The 26,025-nt window shown below is 40.3% G+C and overlaps 2 long non-coding RNA genes across 2 annotated transcripts in view; both read right to left on the bottom strand.

Moving 5' to 3' along the window:
• Positions 1-483: 483 nt before the first annotated feature.
• LOC138737485 (uncharacterized) lies at positions 484-18,660 on the bottom strand. The gene is made up of 4 exons (XR_011340965.1): positions 18,567-18,660; positions 10,483-10,587; positions 9,365-9,495; positions 484-934 (listed from the first exon to the last, which is right to left on the bottom strand). It is a non-coding gene; the product is annotated as an uncharacterized lncRNA (long non-coding RNA).
• Positions 18,661-18,815: 155 nt separating this feature from the next.
• Positions 18,816-26,025, bottom strand: part of LOC138737484 (uncharacterized) — a 66,014-nt gene continuing 58,804 nt past the window's right edge. Inside the window, exon 3 of the long non-coding RNA XR_011340964.1 lies at positions 18,816-19,563. This is a non-coding gene — a long non-coding RNA (uncharacterized lncRNA). The remainder of the gene's footprint in view (positions 19,564-26,025) is intronic.

Raw genomic sequence — 26,025 nt, 5'->3', positions numbered from 1 at the left:
AGAATATATTGTGTTTCAATTATAATTCAAATGGTACATGCCAATGAAATTAACAACTTGCTTTCTTTCACCAAGGTTTCATTATGTTTTTTACAAAGAAACTGTACTCCTTTGTTGGCTCGTACATGAAAATTTTTACATTAGGCGTACAGCCCTTCCAGCCCATAGCCCGTGCTGCCCATATACACTAATTAAATTACAATCACCGAACGTTTTGAAGGGTGGGACGAAACTGGAGGACCAAGGGAAAGCCCATACATACACGGGACGAACTAAAATGTTTGTTACCCAAAATCATAAATCTACTGCCAACCAATTAACAAGTGAAAGTTATCATTTCCAAATGTGAAGAATAATGCAAACAAGTTCAAAATTAAAAGTTCAGATTTATGAACAGAGTATATACATGTTGGCACATACAACCCTGAGATACTTTATCTTAAGGGCCAGGCCGAATTCCTACTTATCGGTAATGCGAGAAACTATAATCAAGAAATGATGCACATACAAATGAAAGAAATGTAATCAAACAAATAAATGTAAATAAATTAACTGTGCAATACAGAAAAAAAAATATTCAGTAATGTACAAAGTAAGAGTCCTTAAATGAGTCTCTAATTGAGTTTCTTGCTTTGGACTCTGATGGTGGAGGGGTAGCAACTATTCTTGATCTTGGTACAAATCTTGTGGCACCTAAACTTCTTTCCTGATGGAACCAGTGAGAACAGAGCATGTCCTGGGTAGTGTGGATCCTTGATGATTGCTGCTGCTCTCAGACGGTAGTGTTCTATATAGGTTTTCACGATGGCGGAAAGAGTATTGCCTGTAATGTACTGGGATATCTCCACAACTCTGTGCAGGACTTTCTGCTCAGAGCTACTGGTGTCCCCATAATACAGTCGATCAGCATACTTTCCACCACACAGCTCCATCCCTGCAGAGAACATAAAGTTATTTAGATATATTTCACTTTTCTGCTTCAGCTGAAATTTTAAGGATACAGCATGCAATTATGAGGCATTCAATTTATCTTCTATCCCTTCTGGTGTGTTATCTCAATCTGTGTACCTTGAGAAAAAATAGATGGGACTTCTATAGTGTTTCTATATTTGGGTGCCATAGACGTTGTATCAGTTTCAAAATTGGACCTGATGTTTGTGTGACCATTTGTGGTATGTGTTGTCTTTGAAGTTGATCTTCACCCATATTTTGTCACATAAATATGCATTGCGCTTGGCAGTAATGCCAAAGTCCAGTCACCAGAAAATTTTCAGTTTGGGACCTATTTAGTTTATCATGCTTTACTTATCTTAAGGGAAGTTAAAATCCAATCTATGCATTTCAAATAGACAAGTGTACAAGCATGCATGTCTCTCTCTCTCTCTCTCTCTCTCTCTCTCTCTCTCTCTCTCTCTCTCACACAGACACACACACACACACACACACACACACTCACACACACACACACTTACAGTCACACATGCACACATATGCGTGTACACTCTCACATATACATGCACATAGACAGTTCTGTATTTAATTCACACACAGACATGCACGTACATGAGCACACACATGCACACATTCAGTCACACACACACTCACATGCACGGACATGCTCGCACACACATACACACATATATGCATGCACACACATGCACACATACACATAATACAAACACAGAGATACACAAACACACGCATGCATACTATCACACACATGCACACACTATCTCACACACACACATGAACATGCATGCACACTATCACAAGCAGACACACACACCCTCTTGCACATTGCCACACATGCAGACACAACCAGATGGACATGAGTGCACGTGCACACACACACACATTCAGACACACTCACACACACACTCACACATACACACACACACGTACACACACACACACACACTCACACATACACACACACACGTACACACACACACACATTCACACATACACACACACACGTACACACACACACACATTCACACACTCACACACACACACACACACACTCACACATACACACACACACGTACACACACACACACACATTCACACATACACACACACACGTACACACACACACACACACACACACACACATTCACACACACTCACACACACACACACACACACACACATTTGCTGGAAAATCACTCAGATAACCTTTCTTAAATTGAGGCATTATTTTTGAGAGCAACTAATTTATGAAATAACCATTTATTCCTGCCATGAAGTGGCTTGATTTCACGCTCACCAACATGGTTCTGTAAGGGAGATATGCAGAGACTCTGTGACATAGATAATGTTGGCAAATTGGAGTTGGAGTTGGAGAGCTTCAAGTTGGAGAGCAGCAGCATTGGGACAGTGTGTTAATTGTGCATTCCCACACGGCATTGGGAAGGATAACGGAAAAGATATGATACAGTCATTTTTATATTAACAGTAGAATGTGGATTGACTCATTCCTGAGGATGGCTCAAATCTACCTTTCTTCCCATTCTGCCACAAAAAGGGCCAAACTGAATAGACGAGGAAATTATTTTTAGCATGGACTTGGAAAACTTACCTTCAGTGTCATTTACCTTGCCTGCGATGTTACCGTACTAGTTTAGAGGCCTACATTATATTTTTCTTTTTAGTGACCTTCAGAACTGTATCTGATGTGCCTTACGTTTTATGGAAATACCTTGCAGGTTGTCCAATTACAATCTTCAAAAACACAGGGAAGCTGTTGAAAGGCCATAATGCACTTATAGATATTCTTAGTCAAATTATGTTCACCTATTCTGTGAGAAAGCCTTTTAATATATTCTTTAGCATTTTCACTTTTGTAACCTAATAAGTGAATATTTATTTTGACTAACAAATTTCTCATGGACATTTTTATCTGTAAGTACAATGAGCAGGATGTTGGATATCCACAATGAGTAATCAACATTATTTTTACATAGTAATCACCTGCAATGCAAAACTATTATATATATAAAGAATAAATGAACACATGAAAAATATGCTGGTTTTTTTTGTACTGCAAATCTGATTTCACAAAACTGCTATTGCCCTAAAGTATGATATAAAAATTCAATCTTGCAAGGCGCTTTAGATTATATTATGGGGATGGCATCTTGGAGAAGGGAGGTCAGTTTGAAGTCTACTTGCATTTTTGTTGTAATTTATAATTTCCACTGTGTTAATTAAAAATTTTAGAAGAGTATGATTATAAATGTTATGAAAGTACAAGACTTCAGAGGAAGTTTAAAACACGATGAAATTACATGAATATATTGCAAAGTTGAATCAGAGAAAATTAGTAAAATGCAAGTGAAACAGCAAAGGAACTGTTTTAATTCAAAAGAGATTGCACAACATAAATCAAAATTCTGTTCTCAACTTCTTGCTTTGGAATGAGAACTGAATCCAAATGGTGAATAGCAGTAGACATTATTCATGCATAACATTGCATCGTGAAAGTCAATAAACATGGGAACTTGACTTCTTCATCCAAATTTCTACCATTTATGGTCATATAATGCATTATCTACAATTTTATAAGCTCGGATGGAGCTTTTATATATTGATTGTACCATTGTTTCACCCATAAAAGTTTCAGGTTAGCAGCTTGAAACTATTTGTTGTATGCAAAATACAATACATTCCTTTCAGTGTTCAATGATTTGTAAATGTAATTTGTAATTAACTGTTTACCATCAAGGTGCTGACTGATACAAAGGAGGTGGACCAATGCAAATCAACCATAAAGGCAAAGATAGCTGACTTTGGCTGCACATGGAAGCTGGCCTCCAGACACAAGCAAAAGGCAGTAGGGCCAGGTTAGTCATAATCCAAGGACATTAATACAGTGATACAAGCTCAATTGTAAAGCTTTCAGAAATAAGATGAGTGCAGAAGTATACAGTGGCACTTCAGTTAAGCGTGTGTGTGTGTATTGTGCACGCGCGTGTGTGTGTGTGTGTGTGTGTGTGTGTGTGTGTGTGTGTGTGTGTGTGTGTGTGCACGCATGTGTGCATGCATGCTTGCACGTTGCAGGTGTGCTGGTAGGTGTGAGGCAGAACTGGGAGGAAGACATACAGGACCTACAATTAACAGTGGTAATTGCAACACTGACCAAAAGCAAGATGTTTGAATGACAATAAAGGTGAGGGATCCCTTCAATGAGATGAAAAAGTAGGAACTGACTGATTACTGTTGAAGAAATCTATAAGCCTGCATCTGGATCTAATCATGTGAGTAACTGTGAGTTTCTTAATAAGGCCTTCAGGTGCAAGATCATGAAAACACTCAAAAATTAAAAGTTATGTCTATTTATCAACAATCAAATGACACATTTTACCCTCAATGATACTGAGTACTGAAATGTAATGTCATATTTGGTATCAACCTGCTCCATTTGTGCAACAGATTGATTTCAAAAGAGCCATAAAACCATTAAAGACAAACAAGCACAAAAACAAGAAAGTCCGTTTGGATTGGTAAAAAAAATGTTTTATAAATCTAAGGTCCATGGTGGCAGTATAACCCATGCCCAAATAGAAAAGCAAATTGAAACTGGCCGTTGTGTATCATTAATATCAATGGGATGAATCATTAATAGCACTTTTTGCAGCTCCCCATTCAGCTCACACATTTGAAGAAATTAAATTCACATCACTTGAGAAGAGATGCTTGAGGAGAAAAATAGGCAGCTGGCATTGCAAGGAATTCAAGCAGCATCCAATATTCACAGAAATCCTTAATAGCACTCTTATAATAGGTGGAGCTGCTTTGACTATTTGGCAAAGGAAAGAAATGATCCCCATTGGCCCAACTGAATTCACACCTCCAGAGGACACATTATGATTCAATGTAGAAGCTGGGAATGCCAAACAAGACCGAGAAAATTTTGAACAGACTCCACAAAATTCTCCTTTTTATCATGATCTTAACCCATACTTTTCACTCAACGAAAAATGGGCTCCTGAGGCTGCTTCTTCAATCTATTGTAGAATACTGGCAAGACTATTAAAGATCTCTGTGCACTACGAACTCAGCATATTTTTGTTCTCTGACCAAATGGAAATATTAATTGCAGCAAACAAGTTGTGGCCAGAGGAACCCAGCATCCAAGCATTTCACCATTTCAGGTTGGGACCCTTTAGAATGCAGATTGGGGGGGGGTGGGGGGAAACACTTTGTCAATCTTCTGCATGCAGTCCACAGGAGTGACTCTGACCTCCCTGTTCCCTCCACTCTAATTCCATTCCCGTTCTGAATTATTAGTCCATGACCTCTTGTGCTGTCACAGTGAGGCCCAAATTCAGCTTGATAAACTGCCAATAACTTCAGATAATTTGATTTGTTGGCCTGTACCAATTATCTATCTGTGAGGTTAGCTCAGCTTAAAGTTATTCTCCTATCATTTGTCAGTTTTCCAAACGTGGAGGACATGCAACTTCTGACCTGCTGGGCAGATCCTCCCTCTCTCTGTTTCTTAGCTCCCACCTTCTTTTGTCCATGTTCTCACCCTAACCTGCTCCCAATCACATGTTGATCAGATAACCTCACATACAGAATCAGAACCAAATTCAGAATTTATTGTCATGAACATGTTATGAAATTTGTTGTTTTTGCAGCAGTATTATATTTATATAAAAACCACCTTACAAAGTAATTACTAAAAAACGCAAGAAAAAGACAAAGTGAGCAGTGTCTATGGTTCATTCCGATGGCAGAGGGGAAGAAGCTGTCGTTGGGCTGCTCATCTTCAAGCCCCTGTAGCTTTTTCCTGATGGTAGCAGAGTCAAGAGGGTATGGGCTGGATGGTGGGTGGGGGTGGGGTGGTCTTTGAGGATAGAAGCTGTTTTCTTGAGAAGCCACCTCTTGTCGATATCCTCGATGGAGTGAAGACTGGTGCCAGGCCGAGTTAACAACCCTCTGGAGATTTTTTCTTGTCCTGAGCATTGTCACTTCAATACCAGATAGTCACTTAACTAGCCAGAATGCTCACTATGGTACAGCTGTAGACGTTTGGGAGAGTCTTCTGTGACATATCGAATCTCTCAAACTCCTTACAAAGGATATCTGTTGGCAAGTCTTCTTTGCAATGGTATCAACATGGTGACTCCAGTAATGGCTACTGAGTTCACTGGCTCTTTCACAAACATATTGAATGGAGTCCATTCCAGGAGAATAAGTAAGGAAGGGCACAACCAACCTATTGAGCAAAGAGATGTAAATGATGGCCCATTGCTTTACGTAAATAATAACTCTAACACTATCTGAAAAAAAATACACATCCACTATCCTTGCTCCATTTCAACCTGAAATATTCTCTCACTTTTGCAAAGCCTTTATAAAAGAGTTGCTTTAATTTCCTCCAGATCCGTCATCTTCCAAGGGAGTTGTAATGAAGAGATCTGAGTGAGGATCTCCATAGGCTTTTTTTAAGCCGCATTTGCAGTGCATTACAGCCAATCAATTGGCTCATAACTATGATTCCCTCTGGTACATTGTCTTCAAGCACACAAGTGAGCAGCTGGTCCACCTCAATCTTTACAATCTTGAGGTGAATCTAACATCAGGAAAATATATTCTTTGCCCCTTGTGGAAGAAAGATGAATGCCGTCTCACAGAAAATTGTTGTGGCCTGTTCATTAGATATGCAATATTCAAAAGGGACAAGTTTCTCTTGTGTCTTGGTGTGAGCTTGCAGGCGCCTCAGATTGAAGAGACTGCCATCCGTGCGGTACCGGATGTAAACAGCGTCTTCATTGTTGGGGTCTTGGTTCAGCATCATGCTGAAGAAGATTGAAAAGAGGGTTGGTGCGAGAACACAGCCTTGCTTCACGCCATTGTTAATGGAGAAGGGTTCAGAGAGCTCATTGCTGTATCTGACCCGGCCTTGTTGGTTTTCGTGCAGTTGGATAATCATGTTGAGGAACTTTGGGGGACATCCGATGCGCTCTAGTATTTGCCAAAGCCCTTTCCTGCTCACGGTGTCGAAGGCTTTGGTGAGGTCAACAAAGGTGATGTAGAGTCCTTTGTTTTGTTCTCTGCACTTTTCTTGGAGCTGTCTGAGGGCAAAGACCATGTCAGTAGTTCCTCTGTTTGCGCGAAAGCCGCACTGTGATTCTGGGAGAATATTCTCGGCGACACTAGGTATTATTCTATTTAGTAGAATCCTAGCGAAGATTTTGCCTGCAATGGAGAGCAACGTGATTCCCCTGTAGTTTGAGCAGTCTGATTTCTCGCCTTTGTTTTTGTACACCAAGACACAAGAGAAACTTGTCCGTGAACTACTCTTTGCAGACGATGCCGCTTTAGTTGCCCATTCAGAGCCAGCTCTTCAGCGCTTGACGTCCTGCTTTGCGGAAACTGCCAAAATGTTTGGCCTGGAAGTCAGCCTGAAGAAAACTGAGGTCCTCCATCAGCCAGCTCCCCACCATGACTACCAGCCCCCCCACATCTCCATCGGGCACACAAAACTCAAAACGGTCAACCAGTTTACCTATCTCGGCTGCACCATTTCATCAGATGCAAGGATCGACAATGAGATAGACAACAGACTCGCCAAGGCAAATAGCGCCTTTGGAAGACTACACAAAAGAGTCTGGAAAAACAACCAAATGAAAAACCTCACAGAGATAAGCGTATACAGAGCCGTTGTCATACCCACACTCCTGTTCAGCTCCGAATCATGGGTCCACTACCGGCACCACCTACGGCTCCTAGAACGCTTCCACCAGCGTTGTCTCCGCTCCATCCTCAACATCCATTGGAGCGCTTACATCCCTAACGTCGAAGTACTCGAGATGGCAGAGGTCGACAGCATCGAGTCCACGCTGCTGAAGATCCAGCTGCGCTGGATGGGTCACGTCTCCAGAATGGAGGACCATCGCCTTCCCAAGATCGTGTTATATGGCGAGCTCTCCACTGGCCACCGTGACAGAGGTGCACCAAAGAAAAGGTACAAGGACTGCCTAAAGAAATCTCTTGGTGCCTGCCACATTGACCACCGCCAGTGGGCTGATAACGCCTCAAACCGTGCATCTTGGCGCCTCACAGTTTGGCGGGCAGCAACCTCCTTTGAAGAAGACCGCAGAGCCCACCTCACTGACAAAAGGCAAAGGAGGAAAAACCCAACACCCAACCCCAACCAACCAATTTTCCCCTGCAACCGCTGCAATCGTGTCTGCCTGTCCCGCATCGGACTTGTCAGCCACAAACGAGCCTGCAGCTGACGTGGACTTTTTACCCCCTCCATAAATCTTTGTCCGCGAAGCCAAGCCAAAGAAGAATTCAAAAGGGAGTTGGGTGTTCTATTTATGCCTAAAGGAATCAAAGGGGATGAGGGAGGGCAGAAATAGGGGAGTGAAATCACATAATCAACCACGTTCATTTTTTTTGGTGGTGTCGGCTTAAAGGGCTGAATCTTGCTGAACCTATTTTCTCTGATTCCATTAGGCATTCCAAGTTTCTAAACCCATGTCTACTTCAAAATTGATGACCTTGGATCAAACAGAGGGCAATTTGCTCTATCATTCATGATAGTTAATGATCTTACTGGACATCATAGTTCTACTGGTGACAAAAACATTTATGAAACTTAAACATATGGTAATGACGAGTTTCAGTAATTCTTATTTTCCTACACCTATTTTCCTAATGAGACTAATGAACTAAATCTAATGAACTATTAAAAATGAAAAAGTCATTAGGAGTTAATTGAATTAGAGAATGTAATAACATTCCATTGTTATTTTCCATTACGCACTTCTATTTTAATTCATGAAAATATAACTATTGTGATGTATAACTTTCAAAACTCTCGTATTTATATGTGAAAAAAACCTTAATTAACTATTATTTCAAAATCTAAAAGTTTCTAATTTCTCTCCAATGAAGCACTTATACGGTGGCTTGGGGTATTAACCTGTGAGTACAAAACTCATCGACTAGTTCAAGAGATACATCATGATGTTAGTTACCACCAAACCAATTAGAAACTAATCACTCCTGAGTCTGATTCTACCAAGCCACATGGACTCATCTCTCCATCTTATCCTGACCTCTCACTTCTAAATAACCTGCCACCAGTTGAAGAAGATTTAAGCGAAGAAGGTAGAAGGTTGTCTATATCATCAGAGAATAAAAGAAATTTAAAAATATATACACCGTTGGCAATAAGGAGAGGTAAAGAAATACCCATATATTTGTTTTCTACTGATGGCAATATTCTGCTACTAAATTAAGCAGACGTAGTGCTAATGCCTTTCAAAAGAATATTCCAAATATAAAATAAGACCTTCACGGCCAGAAAAATCCCTTCTAATACATAAAGAAACAAACTCACCATGATTTCAGAAGGAAGTTCAAGGCTTTAAATCTTAATCAACTGTGGCTGAGAGTTATGACTTCCCAGAGACTTTCACAGAAAGATTTACATCCATAAATTCACGACATCTTTCCTTTTCAACAGATTTTCTGCATAAAGATCAATTAAAACATTAACCTTGGAAATATGAATATTAGTATGAATACCTCATATTGTCCATTATTTTTAGAGAGACATTAACATGTTTTTATTTTAAATCTAATTAATGTCTCCATTAAAGCAATGAATATAAGAATTTCAAATGAATATATTAAGCATTCATTTTGTAATATTCCCCCAAAGTCATTTTATGGCTGTAGGATTGAACTAAGTTTAATACACAACAGTCCACCTTGATCCAGTTTGATGATAATATTAACAGAAAAATTGAATGTTTTTGAAAATCTTTTGCATTTTTTTTCATTTACTATTTTGAAATTACCACTGGCAATAGTATTATTCCCATTTAACTGCTAACTTACAAAAAGGCACAGGAATTTTTTTGTTGTGGTTGATTGTGTTATAAATTCACTGCATTAACTCACAAAAGCCTCCTTCTGAAGCACCTCGCCAGCGAGACATTCTGGAAGGACAAAGGCAGCATATGCATGGGGACATCATCACTTTGAAATCATGCATAAAGCTGACATTCAGTTCATTGCCAATGGGTCAAATTCAGGGAAGGCTTTCCGTTTCTAACAGCTTTGTGGGAGCGGCCTCACTGCACAGTCTGCCATGGCTGAAGAAGGCTCACGGCCACTTTTCCAGGGTACACGTCAGTGATGCAGCATTTTCAGGGTATTTGTTTAAAGAGTATGTGGACTAGTTTATTTTACTCTTATCCCTTTGCAGCATAGAATATTAACTGTTCATCACTGAACTGTAAGCAACAATTATATCTTCCATCAATATACTGAAGAACTAAGTGCTGCTAAACTCACCTCTGTGGGATTGGAATTAAATACTGGCTGCCTGATTACTCATCCAGCATCAATACATTCCACATTTATACCATAAGACATCACACACCCTCATCTCCTCATCTAGTATACACTAAAAAATGCAATCTCACACAGAAAAAATGGAGGCGCACTTACCCTTCATCATTTGTTTGGATTATTTCTACCTCTAGGAAGGAGAAAGGGTGATAACTCCCTGCATCTTTTAACCATCAGCATCCTCAGAACTGCGACAGAGCTGAACTGATGACAATACCATGATCAATATCAAAAATGTCAAACCATTAATTTTGACGCATGCACACAAAAAGTAGTGAACCTACATAACATTTTATTGAGCTCAGTCAATACTTTAGAGCCATGTCTTTGTCTCTAACATTTCAGTTTCCCTTGCAATCTACTTCTCTTGCACTACATGGAAAGGAATTCTCTTTTTTAAGAGCTAAAAGTTCCATTTGGAGTACAAAATCAGATTCAAATCTTTGCAGCTTCAGTATGTAAATCTCTCTTATGCATTGTTTCTCTCACTCAAATATTTCTTTCAAAATAGCATGCATGGATTGAAAATGGGGAAGGCCTTTCTCAATTACACATTTGCAATCACAAAAAATATATATTTTTACCATGGCGTAGCCAAATGCTAATTTATATCTATGCTTTTATTTCATGAGAATAACATTTTTATGTTCACATTGAGTTTTCATTATGCTATTTAATTATTATTAAATGAGAAGACAGAGAAGCAACTTGCACCTGCATCTAAAGATGCTCTTCTATAATTAGCCTTGCCGAGGTACATGACGTGTAAGGTGTGAGTTTTGTCTGCTGGACTTCTCTACGCTTCTCTGTGGATAAATGTTCAGCCACGTTGTCCAAGTCTCCACCCAGCCTGGCCATCAACAAAGTTCATTTCAAAAAGAAATCTTGCATTAATACTTCAAACAAGCCAAAGTTCTTCAGTTCTGATGCTAAGTGGATTGCGTTTCCTTGGATCAAATGATTAATTTTCAGATCAGGCTGCATTGAGTTTATATTTCCAAGTTCTTTAATCTTCAATGGACTAATTTGGACCCATGTTTTCTCTCATTTTTGGCAATGAGACTCTTCATAATGAATTATCCAAAAGGAGTGCACACTGTTAACAACAGAACACATTAAATAGCCATCTATCTATGTTTGTGATGCTTGGACAAAATCTGAATTTGCAAAAATGGAGTATCAAATTTTAACAAAAAGGCTGATTTTTACATTTAAAAAAAAAACAATACAGCGCAGTAGAATGCCCTCTCACCCTTGAAACACATGCCACACAAAATATACCCAATTAACCTTCCAATCCACAAACATTTCACAGGGCGGGAGAAAACTAGAGCATCCAAAGTAAACCCACCCAGGTCATGGGGAGAACATGCAAACTTAAAGACGGCACTGAATCCAAGCCCGAGTCACAGTCGCTGCAATAACGTCACACTAACAGCTATGGTAACTGTATATTTTTGTCTGTTTTGGTCATCAGTGATGACATGGAGCACGATTCATTGGACACAATTAACATGTTCCCATTACTGTTTCATTGCTATGGTGATAATAAAATGTACAAGTGTTATTAATGTTTCTTTTCACTGCATCAGTCCTCATTCAGCAACAGGTCTGTGAAAAATGCTAATATTGACTGTGATCACACTTTATAGATGGAAAGCTGACACAACTCTCAAATAAACAATCGGAAGTTACTCAGCAATGGCCATATGATGCATAGAACAGCTTCTGACATGAGTAGCCACAGGCTGTTTCTGTATAATAACCTTCATGTTTCTCATGATGCCCACTGATCCGCAGGAGCATGGTACCATTGGAAGTCATGGCTGGTTATGGTTGCCTCCAAATAATTCTTCTGCTAGCTTTGGCTGGCTTTAACTTAATCTTGACAGTTTGTTGCTCAAAGCTTAGTCATATAATGAAAGTCTCCTTTAATAAGCAGAATGAAGCTTCAGTGTTAACACCATGGTTACAGGGAATGCCAAATGTTAATTTCTTCATATTTACCATATTACACTCTAATTCAGCATAAATTGAGGTGGTTCCACAGAAGCCCTGTTTGCTCCCGAGTTCTTCTGCATTTCAAGGAAGGTATTCAGTATGTTGAACCAAATTGGCCCCAGTGGTCAATTTCTTCAGTTTGTGTTTCCTTCACAATGTCACTGTGATCTCCAAAGATGGACACTCTTCTGCACAGTACTGAGAAACAGCTATATTGCTGGAGGCGCTGGTTTTTTTGGATGAGATATTCAACCAAGTCCCAGTCCATTGCTGGGTGGAGATAAAAGATCCTGATTACCATTTCAAAGGACAGCGAAGCTATCCTTGGTGTCCCGCCCAATATTTATTCCTCCCTCGTGATTTCTAAAATAGATTATCAAATCATTTTCACAGCCATCAGACTGAGCACGCGCACACACACACACACACACACACACACACACACACACACACACACACACACACCACACACACACACGCACGCACGCACGCACGCACGCACGCACGCACGCATGCACCACGCCTGCACGCATGCACACACGCACGCATGCACGCACGCACACACACACACGCTGGAACTGAGAATTCCGACAATACTTTTGCTGTTAATTAGGAGTCAATTGCGATGTAAGTAAAATACGTTTCTTTGGATATTCTACAACAGTTCATGGTATTATCAGCAACTTCAGGGTTGTTATGTTAGGGAATAGCTGAATTAGTGATTGAATGTGCAGTTAGCAGAGAGGAGGGTTTGAGAATAAAGCAGAAATTCTCAACTTTTTACTTTCCACTCACATACCATCTTAATTAAGGGATTAAGTAAGGCGGTAAGTGAGTGGGGAATAAAAAGGTTGAGAACCATTGGAATAAAGCAATGATGTTGGCAACTATATTGTTGAGCTTGAGAGATACAACCAATCTCAACAATTTTCCCCATACAAAATATGTGGAGAGGTTCCTTGTTCCTGAGGGTGTATGGTGTCACTGAAGTCCCCGGAGAGGCAGAGAATAAATTGTTGCAGCTAGGTGTGAAAAGAGAAAGATGATATTGTTGAAGGTAATAGAGATGGAGATCATGAGACTCTGATGCATCAATTAGTTCCATAAGCTATAGACAAGGACTCTGGAAAGGACATTGTAAATCCTTTGACAGGCCATTTTAATCTTGTGCATTTTGAGATATTGCTGCTTCAGCAGACTCAAACAGAGGAAATGGCAGGGAATATATACTCAAGCAAAAGACACTGAGAAAAAGGTGCAAGCTTTAGACCTCTTTATATTAAGGACTCCAGGGCCATTTAGTGTGCAGGCCAACAGATAAACCAATTCCGCCAAAGCCACATCTTCTGTTGTTCTTAATCTTTCAGATATCATGCATCATAGTTGCTAGAATGGATATGGTGGTTAAAAACGTAAGACAGTTTGCTCAACTGTAAGCCCACAACAATGAAAATGTTGGGATTATTATGGCAATATCTAGAACATTCTTCACAAGTCAGGAATTTGTTAGCAAAGACACCAACTGACACAAATATTGCATTGTTATAGCGATGAGATACTGCGGGAAAAGCGGACTTCTACCAAACATCTGAGGAGGCCACAAGCCTGTAAAGAAAGAGATTGGAGATTGGATCAGAAAACTGAAGCAGGTTGAGATATCCCAGGATGAAGGACAGGTAAGTACAAGCAGTCTGACTCCAGGGTATCAATTCGACTGTGAATGATCATGTTCAAAGCAATGTGAATTTTCATGATCCTCGATAGTAAACAGTTCATGGGAAATGTCTGTGAAATCATCGGACAGGATTCCAAAGTCATTTCCCAGCTGAGCCATCATAAAGATCCACTGAAGAAGTAGAAAGCCAAGTAAATTCAGGTGCATCTGCTGGATAATACTGCTGTAGGTTTTGGGAAGAGCTCAGTGACTACATTGGGATTCGATGTTTACTGAATTGCGAAGGGCATGTATCAAGCACAGGTTGAGTTGGATCTGTCAAGCATTGAAGTGTGGAAACCATTTAAGAGTCAAAAGTTTCTGTGAAAGGTAGAGATTTGCTAGATGCTTCCTTATTGACTTATATCTGTCCAATATTTTTTCAACATTGCTTTCAATCCAGCCTCAACTATCTCCTTTGCCAGTCCATTCCATGCATCCACTATTCTCTGAATAAAAAAAGTTACCCCTCAGATTCCTGTTATATACCTCCCCCCTTACCTTCAACCAATGTCTTACTAATTCCCCTACTCTGGGAAAAAATACTCTCTGCATTCACCTCATGATTTTGGAAGAGGATCAAGTAGTTTTTCTTTCTTTCTGTATAGAATAAATTCAGGTCAAAACCCTGGTAAAAGGATAGTTTTAAAATGTTATGCTATCAAGAGGATGCAATAGCAATTCATGATCAATCTGTTAAGATTTTCTGAAACCAAGTTAAACAGGTCAAGCTGCTCCTATTGCAGCAACACTTCAGCCCAGACCACAATCTGCTGTTTCACAACCATCTTAAAATAGCCCGCAATGCTCTAATTCTAAAACTAATTTTTAAAAATTGCTTTACAGATGATGGAAAGGCTTTGGCTCTTTGAAAGCACCTCTCATTGCAGGACACCTAATCTCTCTCCTGCTCCTGCACCCACAATATTTATGTAATGTCAGGGTTAGGTTATTTTTTAAACAAAGGAACATCAAGAGCTACCCGCCAATCCTCCAGCACCTCACCCGAGGCCTGGGACACCTGGGTTTCTGGTCAGCAGTGACCCCGGGATATTGATGATATCATGTTGGAAATGGAAATGGCATTGAATTTCAAGGGTCAGTGATTAGATTCACTTTTGGTCATTGTCTAACATTTTGGTGGAAGAAAATGTTACTTGTCAATTTTTATCTTATGCCTAAATGCTATCCAGAATCTAGTTCATGTGAGCTTAGGCTACTTCATTTGTTGAAGAATTATAACTTGAATTAAACATTGGACAATAACCATATAACCACTTACAGCACAGAACAGGCCAGTTCAGTCCTACTAGTCCATGCCGTAACAAATCCCCACCCTCCTAGTCCCACTGACCAGCACCCGGTCCATACCCATCCAGTCCTCTCCTCTCCATGTAACTATCCAGTCTTTCCTTAAATGTAACCAACGATCCCGCCTCAACCACGTCTGCTGGAAGCTCATTCCACATCCCTAGCACCCTTTGCGTAAAGAAATTTCCCCTCATGTTCCCCTTATAATTTTCCCCCTTCAATCTTAAACCATGCCCTCTAGTTTGAATCTCCCCCACTCTTACTCTGTCTGTCCCTTTTAAAATCTTAAACACCTCTATCAAGTCCCCCCTCAATCTTCTACGCTCCAGAGAAAAAAGCCCTAGTCTGCACAACCTTTCCCTGTAACTCAAACCTTGAAATCCTGTTAACATTCTCGTGAACCTTCTCTGCACTCTCTCTATTTTGTTTATATCTTTCCTATAATTTGGTGACCAAAACTGTACACAGTACTCCATATTTGGCCTCACCAATGCCTTGTACAATTTCATCATAACCTCCCTACTCTTGAATTCAATACTCCAATTTATGAAGGCCAACATTCCAAATGCCTTCTTCACCACACCATCTACCTGAGTATCAGCCTTGAGGGTACTATTTACCATCACTCCTAAATCCCTTTGTTGCTCTGCACATCTCAATAGCCTACCATTTAATGCATATGACCTATTTAGATTTGCCTTTCCAAAATGTAACACCTCACACTTATCTGTATTAAATTCCATCAGCCATTTCTCAGCCCACACCTCCAGCCTTCCTAAATCACCTTTAAATCTACGGTAATCTTCTTCACTGTCCACAACACCACCAATCTTTGTATCATCCGCAAACATGCTTATCCAATTCTCCACCCCTACTTCCAGATCATTAATATATATATAACAAACAATAGTGGACCCAGGACCGATCCCTGAGGAACTCCACTAGTCACTGGCCTCCAATTGGACAAACAATTTTCTACCACTACTCTCTGACATCTCCCATCCAACCATTGCTGAATCCATTTCATTACCTCCTTATTTATACCTAATGCCTCCACCTTTTTCCCTAACCTCCTGTGGGGAACTTTGTCAAAATCTTTACTAAAGTCTAAATAGACAACATCCACAGCTTTCCCTTCATCAACATTTTTTGTAACCCCCTCAAAAAACTCAATCAGGTTTGTCAAGCATGATCTACCCCTGACAAAACCATGCTGCTTACTCCCTATCAATCCCTGTACCTCCAAATATTTGTAAATACCATCCCTCAGAACACTTTCCATCAACTTGCTCACCACAGACGTCAGACTCACGGGCCTATAATTCCCAGGTTTCCATTTGGACCCCTTAAACAGCGGAACCACATGCGCCACCCTCCAATCCTTTGGCACTACCCCCGTGGCCAGTGACATCCTAAATATCTCTGTTAATGGCCCCACTATCTGTCCACAAGCCTCCCTGAGTGTCCTTGGGAATATTTTGTCCGGTCCCGGAGATTTATCCACCTTTATCTTTTTCAACACAGCCATCACTACCTCCTCGGTTATCCTTATATGCTTCATGACCTCCCCACTATTTTTATTTACTTCAATTGGTTCAACATTTTTTTCCCTAGTGAATACGGAGGCAAAGAAATTTAACAAAATTTCCCCCATTTCCTCTGACTTCTCACTCAGCCTACCCTCGCTATCTACAAGCAGTCCAATTTTATCCCTCACTAATCTTTTACTTTTAATGTACCTATAGAAACCCTTTGGATTTATTGTTACTCTGTCTGCCAAAGCCTCTTCGTGCCTTTTTTTTGGCCTTTCTAATTTCTTTCTTAAGATTCCTTCTACACGCCTTGTAGTCCTCCTTCAAATTCTCAGTTCCCTGCTCTTTATACCTCTTGTACACCTCCCTTTTTCTCCTAACCAAATTTCCAATATTCCTCGAAAACCAAGCCTCCCTATGACTTCCAGCCTTTCCTTTGATCCTCACTGGGACATATCTACTCTGTATCCTCAAAATTTCTTTTTTGAATATCCTCCATTTTTCATTTACATCCTTACCTGAAAATATCCTGCCCCACTCAATACTCCCCAAATCCCTTCTTATTCCTTCGAAATTTGCTCTTCTCCAATCCAGAACCTCAACTTTAGGCCCCTCCTTGCTCTTTCCTAAAACTACCTGAAAACTAACAGAGTTATGATCACTAGACCCAATTTGTTCTCCAACATTAATGTCCAATACCTGACCTAGCTCGTTCCCTAACAGGAGATCCAGTATTACACCATCCCGAGTCGGTTCTTCTACTAATTGATTTAGAAAACAATCTTGAACACATTTAACGAACTCTAGCCCATCTAGCCCTCTAACTGTATGGGTATCCCAATCAATGTGAGGGAAGTTAAAATATCCCATGATCACTACCTTATGATTCTCACACATAGACGTTATATCCCTACAAATTTGTTCCTCTAATTTTCTTGGCCCATTTGGTGGTCTGCAATACACCCCTATTAGCACCCTCATGCCTCCTTCACCCCAATTCCACCCAAACAGCCTCACTGGACGGTCCTTCCAGACCATCCTGCCACCTCACGGCAGTAATGTCCTCCTTAACAAGCAGAGCAACTCCTCCCCCTTTTTTACCCCCTGATCTATCACATCTTAAACAAATGTATCCTGGAATATTAAGTTGCCAGTCCTGGCCTCTGTAGCCAGGTCTCACTAATTGCCACAATATCATGACCCCAAGTAATCATGAGAGAATATTCCCACTTCTGATCTTATGATGGAAGATAGATTATTGAAGAAGTATTGAAGCTATTTGGGTCCACTTCTGTATCCTGACAACCTCTTGCAGAAATATACTGGTAGTTAGTTGGCTGACCATTTTACTTTGTGAAAAGTGTAATTGTAATCATACAAAGGGCTCAAGCCTGAAACATTGGTTAAATATCTTTGTCTTGGCTATAAAAAGTACATTGTTTGACTGGCTGAGTTTCTCCAGCATTGTGTTGTTACATCAACCACAGTGTCTGCAGACTTCTGTGTTTTACTTCTAATCTATGGATTGTTTTCCCCTTGCTGACAAAGGACTTCAGTTTGACAGAGGCTTTTTGACACTACATTCGGTCGAATGCTCGCTTCATATCCATGAGAGTTGTTCTCACCTCATCTCTCGAATTCAAGTCATCGTTCATTGTTTCTTTGGGAACTGTTATGCCCACAAACTTCCAGATTATCCAGCCTCTCAGCATCTATTCTTCAATCCTTCTCAGAATTTTTATAAAAGTGAGAATGTGAAAGAAACATAAATTAAATTCAGTGAAGAATTACATCACCAGGACATGAATATTTACTAGTTACAGAGAATTTATTGAGGAGAAAGACACTTTTGCATTTCTTCTAATATTAATTCATTCTTCAGATGCCAGGCATATTTTAATTTAGGTGACTAGTATCATTAATTTATTAATTTTACTGTACTTATGCTTAATTTATGGGGAAAGCGAATATATATTATTTTGATCCAGACGCTTATCAGTGGTATGACCTATTTGCAGCTTTTCCCTTTGTCATGTCTTCCAAAACATTTTGCTCTTCTGCATCAAATGATCTCCATTTGACTTTCAGTGCCCGAGTTATTCTGTAATTCAACCAGATGCTGTAAAGTACCAAACTCTGATCGCTCAATGACAGGATTCTGCTTTGTGTTTGGAGAGTCAGGTATCCCACCTTGGAGCTATGCTACAAGCTGACAACATTCACTTCACGTTTGAAGTGTGTTTAAGTGACAGCTTCCTTGGCAGTGTTGAATGTCTTTAGCGTTTATATTTGGCCACTCAGAAACTAGCAGGTTCTTCATCTGAAAGTGCATCAAGGGCCTTTAGTGCACATTTTAAAATGAATTAAGAAGTTGTGAATATATATATAGCAATGAATAACACAATTCCCATGAATCATAGGAATTAACATCAGTGCATCAGTTAACCAGGTATATCATCAAAGTATCCTTATAGACGGAAATCAATGATTAGAGTCATAGCTTACACAACCAATGATGGATGCGGTTGGTGAAGGTCAATCATCTCAGATCCAGAGTTGCAGGAGTCCTTAGGTTTAACTATCTTTACTTTATCCGTATCATAAGGTCAGGATTGGGGATGCCTGTTAATGATTGTATAACATTAGATTTTATTTGCAACTCTTCATCAGATGAAATAACCTAAGCATGCTGCACCAGGACCAAGAACTCAAATATGCATGAATCAAAACCAAGTTGCATTAGTACCACAAAAAAATTAAACTTTAACCATCTATCGATGATATTCAATGGCATCCCTAACTCTGAATCCTCCACTATTGCTACCGTGAAAGGGGTTTCCTTTGACTAGAAACTCAATTTGGCTTGCTGTATAAATGATCGCAAGTGCAGATCAGAGCCTGAGTATCTTGGGCCTCATCTCCAAACATCTTAAAGCCTTTTCACCATCCACAAGGCAAAAGTTAAGAAATTGGTGGAATACTTGTCACTTGGATAACTGTACATTCATATCTCTTATGGAATTTGACACCATCTAGGGCAAAGCAACCTGCTTGATTGTGTCCTATCAGCTACCCAAAAATTCATTCCTTCACCATTGGTGAACAGGCTGCACCATCAATGAAATTAATTAAAATTACTCTCCCAGGCTGCCACACCAACAGCATTTCCCAAATCCATATCCACTACCCCAAAGCAATCACATGAACTATCTCCACTTGCCCCAAAGTCACACATCAAACTGATTAAAAAATATACAACAATATTTTTGTTTTAAATCTGGAATTCCCTACCCAATAGCAATGTTGGGTGGGGGGGGGGGGGTTTGCTTTTTCCTTTCATCAGAATAACTATTGGACATGGACGAGGTGATGGACAATTAGAGATGGACAATTGGGGATAGACATTCAAGGATGAAGTAGCTTGGCTAGGCCAAGATCCCCTCAAAAATAAAATAACTAAATTTCAAAAATTCTTAAAATAAGAGGCCAATCATTCAGAGATAAGGTGGGGAAAGAGTAATTTGAATTGACAACTGTACATCTTTGAAATTCTCTGACACAGAAAATTAAATTAAAGTTAGATAGATAGATAGATAGATAGATAGATAGATAGATAGATAGATAGATAGATAGATAGATAGATGATTCACAAAAGGCAAGGCAGAATAGATTTTTGTTCATGAAAGGATCAAAAGATATTGGGACTGGAGGGGTGCAGTGGTTAAGATACAAGATCAGGGTCAATATTATTGAATGGTAGAACAGTCTTGAAGGGCCATTCACTCTTTTCCTGATTTTGTTTCTTATGTTCTTATGTTTAATCACATCAAAATGTTGACATGCATTATATGTTGTTTCAATGAGTTCCAAAACAGCTCCACAAATCTTTCCTACATCCATCCACCCATCTCTATATTTTGCTAAGCTCACTATCTTCTTTCCAAATATCTACTCCTTAGTACAATGCACATCTCACCAAGCTGCACCCCACCCCCCTCCATATTTCCAAACCACCAGTTTATCCAGATCTTGCATCAGATACTAGGGCGGCATGGTTGGTGTAGTAGTTAGCGCAACGCCCTTACAGTGCCAGTAATCAGGCCCGGAGTTCCAATCCCGCGCTGTCTATAAGGAGTTTGTGCGTGTCTGCATGCGTTTTATCCAGGGGCTCCGGTTACCTCCCTCCATTTGAAATGTACCGAGGGGGCGGGGGGGGGGGTTGTGGGTCAATTGGGTTTAAATTAGATGCCATGGACTTGTGGGCTAAAATGACCTCTTTCCATGCTGTATGTCTAAATTTTAAAAAAGTTAAAAGATCTTTCATTTCCACATTAAAAAAAACTTTGATCAAGGTTTCAATGACCTTCCCTGATAGCCATTCATATTCTGCATTTGAGGATGCATTAATTTGTTGGACATTTTTTCCAACAGACAAGATATTTAATAAAAATATAATCAAAGAGGCAATTGTGCTTGCTTGTGAAGCAAATGAATTAACGTTTTGAAGCTGGTTATCTTAAATAAAAACTAAGTGTTGGAAATAATCAGCAGGTCAGGCAGCTTCTGAGGACAGAGAAACAGGGCTGACGTTTCAAGCCAATGGTCCTTTATTAAAACTTGAGATCCCAAATTGCTGATGGGCAATGTTGCTGGGAATGATGCAACATGTTTGCCCAGATATAAACAATCACTAGAATAGTTGAGAATTTTATGTTTATTTTGATGTCATACACCGTCATATAATTCCATTATTCATTTACTTTCAAAAAAAAGATGTCTTTTTGTCACCAGAACAACTTCAAGCTATTGACTTGTCTCTCTGCTCTAAGATTTCTTATCATGCCCAGTGTAAGATGGATGTGCTTGCACCGTCTGCTTCATATATTGGCTCACCTTCTTGTCAGTTCACTATTATGATGGCGTGAAACGAAATTTGAATGGACAGTTCAGTCCATGTGGAACATAAGTGATAAGTTGGTTATCTTCCGGCTTAAAACTCTGTGAAGTTATCAAATACTAGGTGTGGGCTTCTCCTGTGTTGCCCTCCTTTATCATCATCAGTCACTATGGAGCAGAGGAATGTGCCTTTTTTTAACGTGTAAATAGAATCCAAATGTAATGTATATGAATACAATTAAAGTATCTTGCAATAATGCAAAAACAGCCTGAACCTCAGACACTTGACCTCCAACTGTGTGAGAGCTGATCATGCCTTCTACTCAGGGATCTAATCAAAAAAGTGTTAAACTCTCAAATATTTGTCTTTTCTTGGAATATTTAAGCTATCACCTCCTCCAGGAAGCTTGTGAAACTGGTAACTGATTCTTATCCCATGAGGAGCAGTTTTGTCCAAATGGGTTCCAGATGCTGTAAACTCCATCAACAGTGTTGATCTGTTGTCAAAGATGTCTCTAGCATTTTCTACAAACTAGATTCTCTGGCAGCAAGAAAGCAGAAAGAAAACACACTCCTACATTTTTGTGCATTTCATTTATCATGTCTTTGCACGTATTCAATTTGCTCGAATGTGGAACAAAAGCTTTATATCAAGATTGGTTGCTTAATTGGTATATTTTGGTGGTGCATGTTCTTGGGCTAGAAGGGCATATTACTGTGCTGTATCTCTTAAATAACATTTAAAAAATTAATTAATTCATGATTGTTCTGAATAGAGGGAGTTAAATTCATTCTGTGACCTCGGCATGGAATTAGAATGACCCTTGGCCATGATAGGAGGCAACACAAGGTCATAGGTGTATCTAGGGTATGGCAGCTAGGGCATATGCCCTTGGCGCCACTTGCAAGGGGGCGCCACTGTCCACATCTTGCTCAGCCAATATCCGAGTCCCTGGACAAACAAGGAATCTCCATCCCAGGGTGCAGTGCTGTCGGGGCTCACTTGAGTACTGCTCCTGGCTTGGCATCTCATCAGGCCACTTTAGGACCTCTCTGGCACCTCGCTCATAATCCCCCACTGCCAGTGCCAGGATCAGGGAAACACAGAGCGGTCCCAACTGTGTGGTGGATTATGGGTAAGAAAGACAGCCATTTTTCCCATTGATCCTGCATTGAGCGAGGTGCCGGAGTGGTCCCTGTGACAGATTATAGATATGTTTTTGAGAGCTAAATTGGGGCAGGTTATTTAGTGTAGGCCACATACAAACACTTTAAAACAGATCTTATTTAAAATACTAGAACTCTGCTCATGCTAGACAGGTCGGCACCAAGAGCCTTTGCAAAAGCTTTGGAGTGTGTGCAAGAGACTTCACTAATGGATACAAAAAGCCAAAAGATGAAATAACTTGTCTGAGCCGCAAGCTATATGGTGTAGAACTTGCTGTTCTAAGAGTGTCGTGTGGTTTTGCAAGCAGAGAGAGAGAAAAACAGGCTTTATTTCTCTGAGAGAGAGATAATTCAGTTCTGCAGTGTTACAGTCAGTGGCAGCAGCTGGGACTGGAACAGGACAAGCTGGCAAGCTTGTGGCAAACCCCCATTTCGAAGGTGGGTTGTGCGTGCTTAGTTCAGCCTGGTCAAAGCCCTTGTGGTTCATACAAGAGGGGAGGGCTGGATGCTTAATGTTTCACTTGAAATAAGTGAAACACAAAGGAACTCTGCAATGACCTGAAAGAAAGAAGTTATCAAAGAAGTTAGGTTTACCAGAATGTTGCCTGGGTTTAAGTATCTGGAGTATGGGGAGAGATTGGACAGATTGGGTCTTTATTCTTTGGAGCGTAGAAGGTTGAGAGGGGATTTGATAGAAGTATTTAAGATTATGAAAGGGATAGACAGAATGGATGTGGATAGACTATTTCCGTTAAGAGGAGGAAAGATTAAAACAAGAGGACATGAGTTAAGAATTAAGGGGCAGAGGTTTAGAGGTAACATGAGGGGGAACTTCTTTACTCAGAGAGTGGTAGCTGTGTGGAATGATCTTCCGGGAGAAATAGTGGCGGCGGAGTCAATTGTATTATTTAAGAAAAGGTTGGACAGGTATATGGATGAGAAGAAGATGGAGGGTTATGGGCATTGTGCAGGGAGGTGGGATTAGAAAGGGGTGTTTGGTTCGGTGCGGACTAGAAGGGCCTAATGGCCTGTTTCCGTGCTGTAATTGTTATGTTATGTTATGTTATGTTAACTGGAAAACCCTGATGGGGTAAGTTTCTTCAGCAAGATACTGAAGTGGCTGGTTACAAGGAATCAGTTGTGGATGTCCAGCAAACAACAAATCTCTCTCTGAAAACCGACAAAGAACCTTCCTGAGTGGTAACCATTTACCTTTCAGGCACTAAAGCCTGGTGAACTTTATAAATGTTAAATTCTGTGCACAGTATAAGAATTACCTGCAACCAGTAAACTTGGAGGAGTGAAGAGGTGAGATTGGACTGTGAAACAAATACATTTTCTGAACTTACATGCACATTACATACACATACACTTAGAATTAGAAGGGGGTTAAGTTAGGTAAGTTAAATTAATAGTAATAAGTTAAAGTGTGATTCTGTTTACATGTTTAAAGATAATTAAAAGCAACTTTTGTTTAAATAACCATTTGTCTTGGTGAATATCAATTGCTGCTGAGTTTGGCGGTCTTCCTGGCTTGTAACACCCCAAAGCGGTCCAATAAGATGCCAGTCCGAAGCAGTGTTCCAGTGAGCTCCGGCAGCACTGCATCCAAGGCTGGCACTATCTTTAGGTGAACCAGACCTCAGAGGGGAACCGATAAGTCTCAGATAAGACTTTATTTCACCCTGGAGTGGTAGCAATATTTATATTTGAATCCCGCATAGTGCAAGGGGAGAGATTATGTGAATGGTGAGGGGAAAAAAACCTGCGTCTGACTTGCCCAATGTTTATCTTCACCAGGAGACCCCTTGTGTTATCTCTGGCCTGCAGCGGACTCTTGCAAAACAAAGGGAGAGTTGGAGTTTTCACTGAAGTAAGCGGGGAATTGCAGAGGTGAGAATCCAAGAGTTCACCCAACCCCCATGTGCATGTTTTGTTCCCCACTGAAGCCAAGCAATTATTCTGGGATGAGAAAGGTAATTCATGTACAGACTGCCCTTCTCAGCTCTGCAGTCAGGCCAGTTTTGCCTAGCTTTGGGTGTGGGAAGGGTGGCATTCAGACACCGCTGGTGTGATGGCAGTTAATAGCAATGCATTTGCAGTTCTCCTCACAGCGTGCTCCTTTGCCCGGCTCTGGAGTGGCTGTATGTCAATATACTATATATTCAACACACTGGTTTCTCAAAGTCTAATAGCATGGCAGGGACAGAGGCTTTAAACAGAGGAGGGGGAGGGAGGGAGAGAGCAAGAGAGACTGCTTCTCCCTGTTAAAAACCTTTTGCCCGACCCACTGTTACAATGACCCCAGCTGTAAGGAACAGTGCTGATTCAGGGGACAGGAATTAATGACTTCTAAGAAAGCGCCCAATGCACATGCGGCCAATCTTCAAAACTATCCCATTGTTCATGAAAACTGTCCAACTGACAACTTTATGTGCAGTTTTTTAACGGGGGGGCGGGGGGGCCTAATTTCAGTACTTCTCATCTCCCGCAACTGGGGTTCAAAACAAACCTCAAGTGTTGTATGTGTGGAGATTGGATGCTCTCTCAGTGATCGTGTGGCTTTCTTTCAGGGACTCCAGTGAGATTCATTGATCTTTGTATGTTGATTCTGGTGTGTCGCTGAGTAGCACAATCTGAGAAGTGTCGATGAGAATGTGAAGAGAATAATTCAATGGTTTTAAATAGTTCCTCTGCCCACAGACCAGCTCTGGATAATACTAGAATATTCTTCTTGAAAAAAGCAAAAAACAAAGTAGTGCACATGTCAGAAATCTGGAATAAAATGAAAAGCAAATGCTTCAACAACACAGCAGGCCAGGGCCAGATGAAATGCTATTCCAATAAAACCCATTTTCAAATTAAAGGAAAGGAGCAGAGGAGGAAGGGACCAAAGGAAAGTTCTGTGGGAAGGTGGAGGGCATAGGAGACTAAATGAGAACAGAGAAAAATTGACAGGGCAAAAGGAGCTGGAGAGAGGAAAATTCAGGATGCAGGAGGTGGAAATGGGGTAAGTGCTGG

This window comes from Narcine bancroftii, chromosome 6 (genome assembly GCF_036971445.1).
Source record: "Narcine bancroftii isolate sNarBan1 chromosome 6, sNarBan1.hap1, whole genome shotgun sequence".
NCBI lineage: Eukaryota > Metazoa > Chordata > Chondrichthyes > Torpediniformes > Narcinidae > Narcine > Narcine bancroftii.
The sequence above is the reverse complement of the archived record's forward strand: the minus strand, read 5'-3'. Positions and strand labels throughout refer to the sequence as shown.